This window comes from Pecten maximus, unplaced genomic scaffold (assembly GCF_902652985.1).
Source record: "Pecten maximus unplaced genomic scaffold, xPecMax1.1, whole genome shotgun sequence".
NCBI lineage: Eukaryota > Metazoa > Mollusca > Bivalvia > Pectinida > Pectinidae > Pecten > Pecten maximus.
Window position 1 is genome coordinate 5266 of NW_022980923.1, and position 7123 is coordinate 12388.

General features: G+C 33.9%; 1 long non-coding RNA gene across 1 annotated transcript; it reads left to right on the plus strand.

Moving 5' to 3' along the window:
* Positions 1 to 3099: 3099 nt before the first annotated feature.
* On the plus strand, positions 3100 to 4184 carry LOC117319820. The gene is made up of 2 exons (XR_004530834.1): positions 3100 to 3308; positions 3864 to 4184. It is a non-coding gene; the product is annotated as an uncharacterized LOC117319820 (long non-coding RNA).
* Positions 4185 to 7123: the final 2939 nt, after the last annotated feature.

The window sequence follows — 7123 nt, forward strand, 5'->3', positions numbered from 1 at the left end:
AAAGATATTGGTAAAGATAGGAGAGTTTTGGAGATATGGGTTTGGTTTCCAAGGAAGGGTGAAGAGGCAATTGGCACAATGAAATGTTAAAACAAAAGGTAGTTCAAATGAAGAATCAATGGTAACATACATGTTAATGGGACTAAAAGATGGTAAATATTAGAAAGCATACAAATGGGCCTAAAACAATGATTGAAAAGTGTAGCTGAATATTACAGGTTGGAGAGCTTTGGGAAAATGAAAATTTTACACTTTTTTTTTTTATCTGAACTTGGATTGAAAGTTAAAGATTGTAACAGCTACAAAGTTTGACTAAGAAAAAGATGTGTGCACTGTATTAGCCATCAAACTCTGACTAAAAAGGTTAAACTAAACACACAGTATTAGCGAATGAACTGTGATTAAAAAGGTTGAATTTGCATACAGTATTAGCCACTGAACTTTGACTAAAAAGGTAAAGTTAAATTGAAGACACAGTATTAGCCATCAAACTCTGACTAAAAAGGTTAAACTAAACACACAGTATTAGCGAATGAACTGTGATTAAAAAGGTTAAATTTGCACACTCAGTATTAGCCACTGAACTTTGACTAAAAAGGTAAAGTTAAATTGCATACACAGTATTAGCCATCAAGTAGGTATTACGTAATTAATACAATATTAATAAGATAGGATGGGGTAAATGTTTGTCATGTCAGGCTGCCACAGTACATGCACCTGTTAGGCCATCCATGGGTCACCTTTCATCCTCTTCCTACTGCCTGCTTTGCCTAGCCAAGCATGGTATGTCAAGATGGGGGCAATGGGACCTTGGGGACCCCTCTGCTGGAGGAAGAGGATTTGTTTGGTTAGCCAATCACCTCATAGGCTCAGCAGTTTTCAGCCAATAGCAGCCAAGCAGAGGGGTGAAGTTCATGTGCTCTGACCTGCCCAGTTAGTCTCCAAAACACTATGTGAGTGTAAGGTCCAGATGCCAGCTCTGACCGGATATTGACTGTCCTGGCGGCAGAAAACCCCATCCCACCCATCCCTTATATCTTTGTGTTATCTTATTTTAGTGAGTAGTATCCTTTATGTTTGTAGTTAGTAGTTTGTAATTGTCTCTTAGCAGAAGACCAATATTTCATATGTTATCCACAGCTTCATATTATGTATATTATTACATAACATTACATAATCATTAAATATTGGTTATTTCTGGCCCAAACCTGTGTTTGAGTTTAATTTGTTTGTATTCTACAGTAAATCTGATTAATACTTTGACTAAAAAGGTAAAGCTGTACATAATGGCTATTAAATTTGAAACAAGGTAAATTTGTCAAAATTTAGAAATATTTACAAGGATTTATGGAAATTATACATCAAATGTAGACAGGAGGAAGATTTTGTATTTAGGTTTTTTGCAATGATGTGGGGTACATGATTTGAAGCATGTTACAAGAATTTGCATCTAATTAAGGGTTATTGCATATCAACCTGATTTGACTTGAAGATTCAAAACTAAGTTGTTCTATCAATAGTGTTTGATTTTTATCTTATTTGAATGTATTTTTGAATGTTAGTTAGGTGGGAGTCATAAACTAAAGTTTGGGTCTGGGGAGTGTGGGGTGGGGTAGATGTTATAGTGGAAAAGCCTTTAGAAACATGCACACATGTACACATATATAGTTTAATTGTATACTGTAATCAACATATGAATAATGAACATATTGGATAATCAGAGTATACTGTGATAGTAAAATTTAAAAGAAAAATGTAAACTACAAGAGTAGTTATGTTAGTTGCTGATAAACTTATACATTTGTACATACACTATTGTGAAATAGTAATGCTGGAATGTTATTCTATGATTGATTAGTTATATATTGTTAAAAACAAAAACATATTAAAGTAATCTACACTAGTAAACATTTAAGAAATGATATGTACAATATGAACATGTTGCATCATTCAGGATACTGGCCTAAAATAATTGCAAGATAAGAAGGTAGTTGGGAATGTTAGATGGAAATTGTTGAAAAGGGGTAATATGATGAATTTTCTTATATATATAAGTAGATATATACTTAAATATGTCATGATATTTTTAATATAAATAGAAAAAAAATCTTTCTGAAATTTGAAAGAGTGAAACAGATACTTTGGGTTGTGATGCAACATATTCATTGGAAAATGCATAAATGTATTGGTATATCACGGCATCCAGTTGACCCTTGACTTTTAGCAATTTCAGAAGTCAAATCACTAATTCTGAGAACTCTGAAGGGTCAAAACATGTCAAATAGACATGTCCCTTCAAACCCAAGAGTCAGATCTCATTTAGGGGAGTCAAAAACATACTCTCAAGGGTCTACTGGATGCCCTGGTATATTAAAGAGGATGACCTTGGCATACAAATACAAATATCATAAAACTTGAAATACTTTCATTATAGGAATATTAACTTGATAACTAATCTACAGGAACAATTTTCTGAAGTGGTATCAACAGCAAGTTCCAAAACAAAGAAACCAAAAAGTTACATTACAGCGCTGTGCGCTGAAGTGTGTACGGTCAAAGTGTAACACAAGTACGACAGGTATTGGTACTACATTACTGTGTATCGACAGTACTCTAACAAAGTCGATCGCGCTGAGTAAGCGTTGATTTGATTGGTCGAACTGAATGCACACACCTTTCTCAGCACTCGTGTGCACATGAGTAAACTTGCGAGAATGGCGGTTATGAAAATGTTCTTCAAGTGAAATATTCAGTGACAAGTTTATAAATGAAGGTCCATATATGAATTTATCCTGCAACTGCCACCGCATTGTCGGAATACACCCACCGTATATATATTTTTGCTGTATATACGGCAGTGACGGAAAACAGCTGTATTTTGGAATCTTAGCACGTGCGTCAGTTCGACTGACCTACTTCAAAGTTAAACTACGTTTAAAAGACGAACATATTTCTGTGATATTTGACACCGTTTCACATAAAAATGATTATTTTTGATGATTATTTTCATGACTGTTGGAGGATAAATAGAATACATAGTCAGTGTTTTAAAATATAAGCTGTATTTATGGCTCGGGACAGAAAGACAAAAGTGGCGATTTCTTTACCCTCGCCAAAATACAGCTTATATTTTAAGACACTGACCATGTATTCTTTATGTATATACTATACATACATATATGGAACGTCATCACCATCGTGCCAAGCCCCTGTGCTCCGGAACCCAGTTTTGTCTGATGTTTGACCCTTCCAAATTACATGTAAACTGAATCGCTATCGTGACCCAGATAGTTTAGCTTGTACACGAGGTGTGAAAGGAAGTGCAAATGCTATCTACCCTATACAATGGACTTTCCCACTCTCAAATCAGTGTATTGGGAAAATATATCACCGAACTGAAGGGTCGACCTGGTCAGCTGGTGACAAAGTTCGAAGGGCTGGTTAGCTTGACGATCATCAATCAATACGTGCGTAATTTTCAAATACACTGACTGTGTTGTCCATATTGAAAGAACATCTGCATAATAAACATTTAAATGTATAAATATTAGATATATTGTAAATTTAGCTGGTTAAACCTTGCAAGTTGCAGTTATACACATGTAGTTGTGAGCTTATACATGTAATGCAAATCACCTTGGTTACTTACATGTCTGACAAAAAAACAGGGAAACTATAGGTCTAGACGGTGTACACGACGGTACGCATATAACGTACTACTTCAAACATGTAAAATTCCAAGGGCCGTGTTTACACCAGAGGGAAAAGTGAAGATAAAAAAACGAGAAAAAACTGTTTATAATCTACATTCAGAAGGACTCTCATATTCAGCCATCAGTGATAAGACCGGTTTGTCTAATCAGGATGTCGCAAAATTATGAAGATTTTTTATGCGACTAAGTCTTTAGCGCCCATCGTCAAACGGAAACCACTGAAAAGTAAAAAGGTGATTCAAGATGTTATGGAATTCATCGAATTCAAAAAGAAATGTAAACCAAGTATTTAAGATGCTCTGGATTTCCCTGCTTCGTTCATGTCTGGATTTTTCCGACAGTGTGGATATGTATAATCACGGAAGGTATCATATAAGTTGTTCATAACAACATGGCATATATATGTGTGTAACAACCCATGTGTTCAACGAGTACCAGATCTTTATTAAATGCTTAAAACTTAACGTAAAAGTTGTCGTTGTTTTGCATAGTCATGTAATTATATGTAATCGCACACGTGTGTATACACAGCCACGGTCCTGGTACAGTACATACTCCGTGTTCGCCCCGCCTCTTTCGGCACAGAACCAATCAGGAAGGTCGATACATTGTTTCAAGCTTATCGGTTGGCGATTCAATACAATCAACAGTTGCTGTACTACTATTGAAAAAGTACCGTACACACTTCAGCGCGCAGCGCTGTAAAACAGTATTGCAAGGCAAGAAGTAGTAATGTTTGATTGCATATATATCAACAAGAACTATATAATTAACTAAATGTAAACTAGTAAACATATAACAAAAAATAAAGTGAGCAATATAAGAACATGACAAACCACTGAGGATATACTGTTTAAAAAAATAATAAGATAATTATATGGAGGTAGTTGAGACCTAAATTGGGGGGAAATAAGTATTATTATATGAGTTGGCATTTTAGGAAGATGATTTTTAAGGTTGTTTTATAATACGGTAATTATAGTAATGACTATAAATGTTTATATAAGAGGTATAAAAATATAATCTGAAGCTAGTTAGTATTTGTGAATCAACAAGGAGTAATTTTATAATAAGCATATAAAACAAAATGCAGGAAACAAATATTTCAACGAAAACATTTTTTTAATTGAACATAATATGTGTATCATTGTATTTAGAAAAAAAATTTTCCAATAACTTTAATTTTTTCATATTTAAACTGGGTTTCTTTAGAGTTTATTGACTTAAGAAATTGAAGAATGTTGTTTTATTGGTTGTACTGTCTCTTCAGTAAGTATATGTTGAGACATTATGTTTTAAATATTTTTAAAGAACCTTATTTACGACTTACCTATCCTGATTTTTTGGACACATTAGTGTTAACAACACACTTTTTTTCGCCCTTAAAAAGTTAGCTAATATCTACAATGTTCATGGTAGCATCAAAATCATGTTCTGAAACAAAATTCTACGATGCTTTGGTTAAGGGCCCCTGTGTATTCCAACAAAATATCTACCGACCCAGGACTCTAGTTTTTGTCAGTAGGTATTATTAATGAAATTTATGCAATAAAATGTATCAGAAATTCAACCATGGTTAAAAGTAGTTTATTTGGAGTTCTGGGATTGGTATATATATTTAAATGGAATAGCTTTAATTAATGGAATACTGCTGTAAAATATGTAACTAATATAGAGAAAATAAAAGTAATCTGTAGTTTCCGAGACACTGTTGCATGTATTGTTTATGTATTGGTAAAGCTTGCATAAAGTTATTTTTATTGATAATGTAGGTACAAATTAAAATAATAAATTGTAAATTCAAGAAGTCAGTTTTTTAGGCTCACTCTGGTTGCGTAATTTGAGCAAATAAATGTGAAATAATATTTGCAGGTATATGTAAAGTTCAATGTATCAAATGTGTTATATGAAACACAAATTATGGGCAGATAACTATTACGAGACAAAATCCACAATATTGTGATAATGTATTACAACATTTAAATGAAAATTACATGAAACTTGTTATGGTGTTACTATTGATTTTCAATGTGATAAGAAACTAAAGGTTAATTTTAAATTGTCTATAAGGAATGATGGAAGAGTTATTTTAAGCAAGCTCGATAGTCTTGGGGTTTCTGGACTCAGCAGAGTGAAGAGTGAGAATGAGCTCATTATCAATGAGGAATTCCTCTAGAGCATCTGCATCATTGAGTAGGTTAAGTTTATTGCAGGATGTCAGGAATTTCGTTACAGTGTCATTGTACACGGAGAAACGGGTTGGGTTGTTGTTGAACTGGATGATGACTGTGCAGGTTTTTTTTGCACTGACTCAGCTTCATTCTCATTTTGCATGACTGACACTTGTAGGACTGTGTCGATTGCATTTGCGAATGAGCCAAGTCAATTTTCGTGCTGCAGCCTTGGCAGGCATTAGAGATGGTAACAGATGCCAGTGATGGTGTTCCTTGCACTTTTGTTGGTTGGTTTATCTTGTCATCAAAGGCAACTTCAGTGATGTCTCGAGCATTTGAAATTGTTGTCTTGACTGTTGTAGACAGGTAGCGTTTCGAATCGAAGTCCTTAACAGTCAAATTATCAAACATGTAGGAGTTGTGCAAATTCACCTGGTCTATGTGGGTATCCCACAAAGACACTCTTATTGACCCAGAGATATCTGCAACATCACAATTTTTCAGTGGGAGATTCCGGCCCGACTTGGTTTGGATGTTTGTTATTTGGTCATCCATGTCCATAATTTTGGCAGTGATGCATACCTGGAAACGGAACAAATGTTTTGTTTAAAAGTATTTGTGATATTATTGGTTCAAATGGCATAAAATAAAGCATTTAGAGCACTGTGGTTGATATAAAGGTATGTCATGTTTTTTATATCAAACTATGGTAAGCCGGCGGTAAGTACGAACAAACATTTCTTCCAGAAAAACTATAATTATTTAAACCAGCTGTAATAGTTTGAACTCTGGTTGTTTATAATTAAGACATTTTTGAATAGTTCAAACATGAGAAATGAAGAATGTTAAGTATTTTGAAGACCCTTGCATATTGAAAGAATATTTGATTCTATTTTTTTAATTAATATTAGGGTCTGGACAAGAACATTTTTGAAATTTGAAACAAATAATAACCTTATTTAATAAAATTTTAGAAAAATGGCAATGTAGTTTGTTGTAACTTGATGTCAATTCCTGATCATATTTCTTGTGTATTCTAGCGACATACAAATGAATATGAATTGTTGGTTTAGTTACACTAGATATAAGTGTCATTTTGGCAGACTAGTGATGAGTCATGTGACAACTGTGGCTATGTTGTGGAATAAAGTAAATAGGGTTGGTTTTAGGCTTATATGAAATGGTCCTGCATATGAACTCAGGAAGAACAGATGTAGATAGTTTTTCTGTGAATGC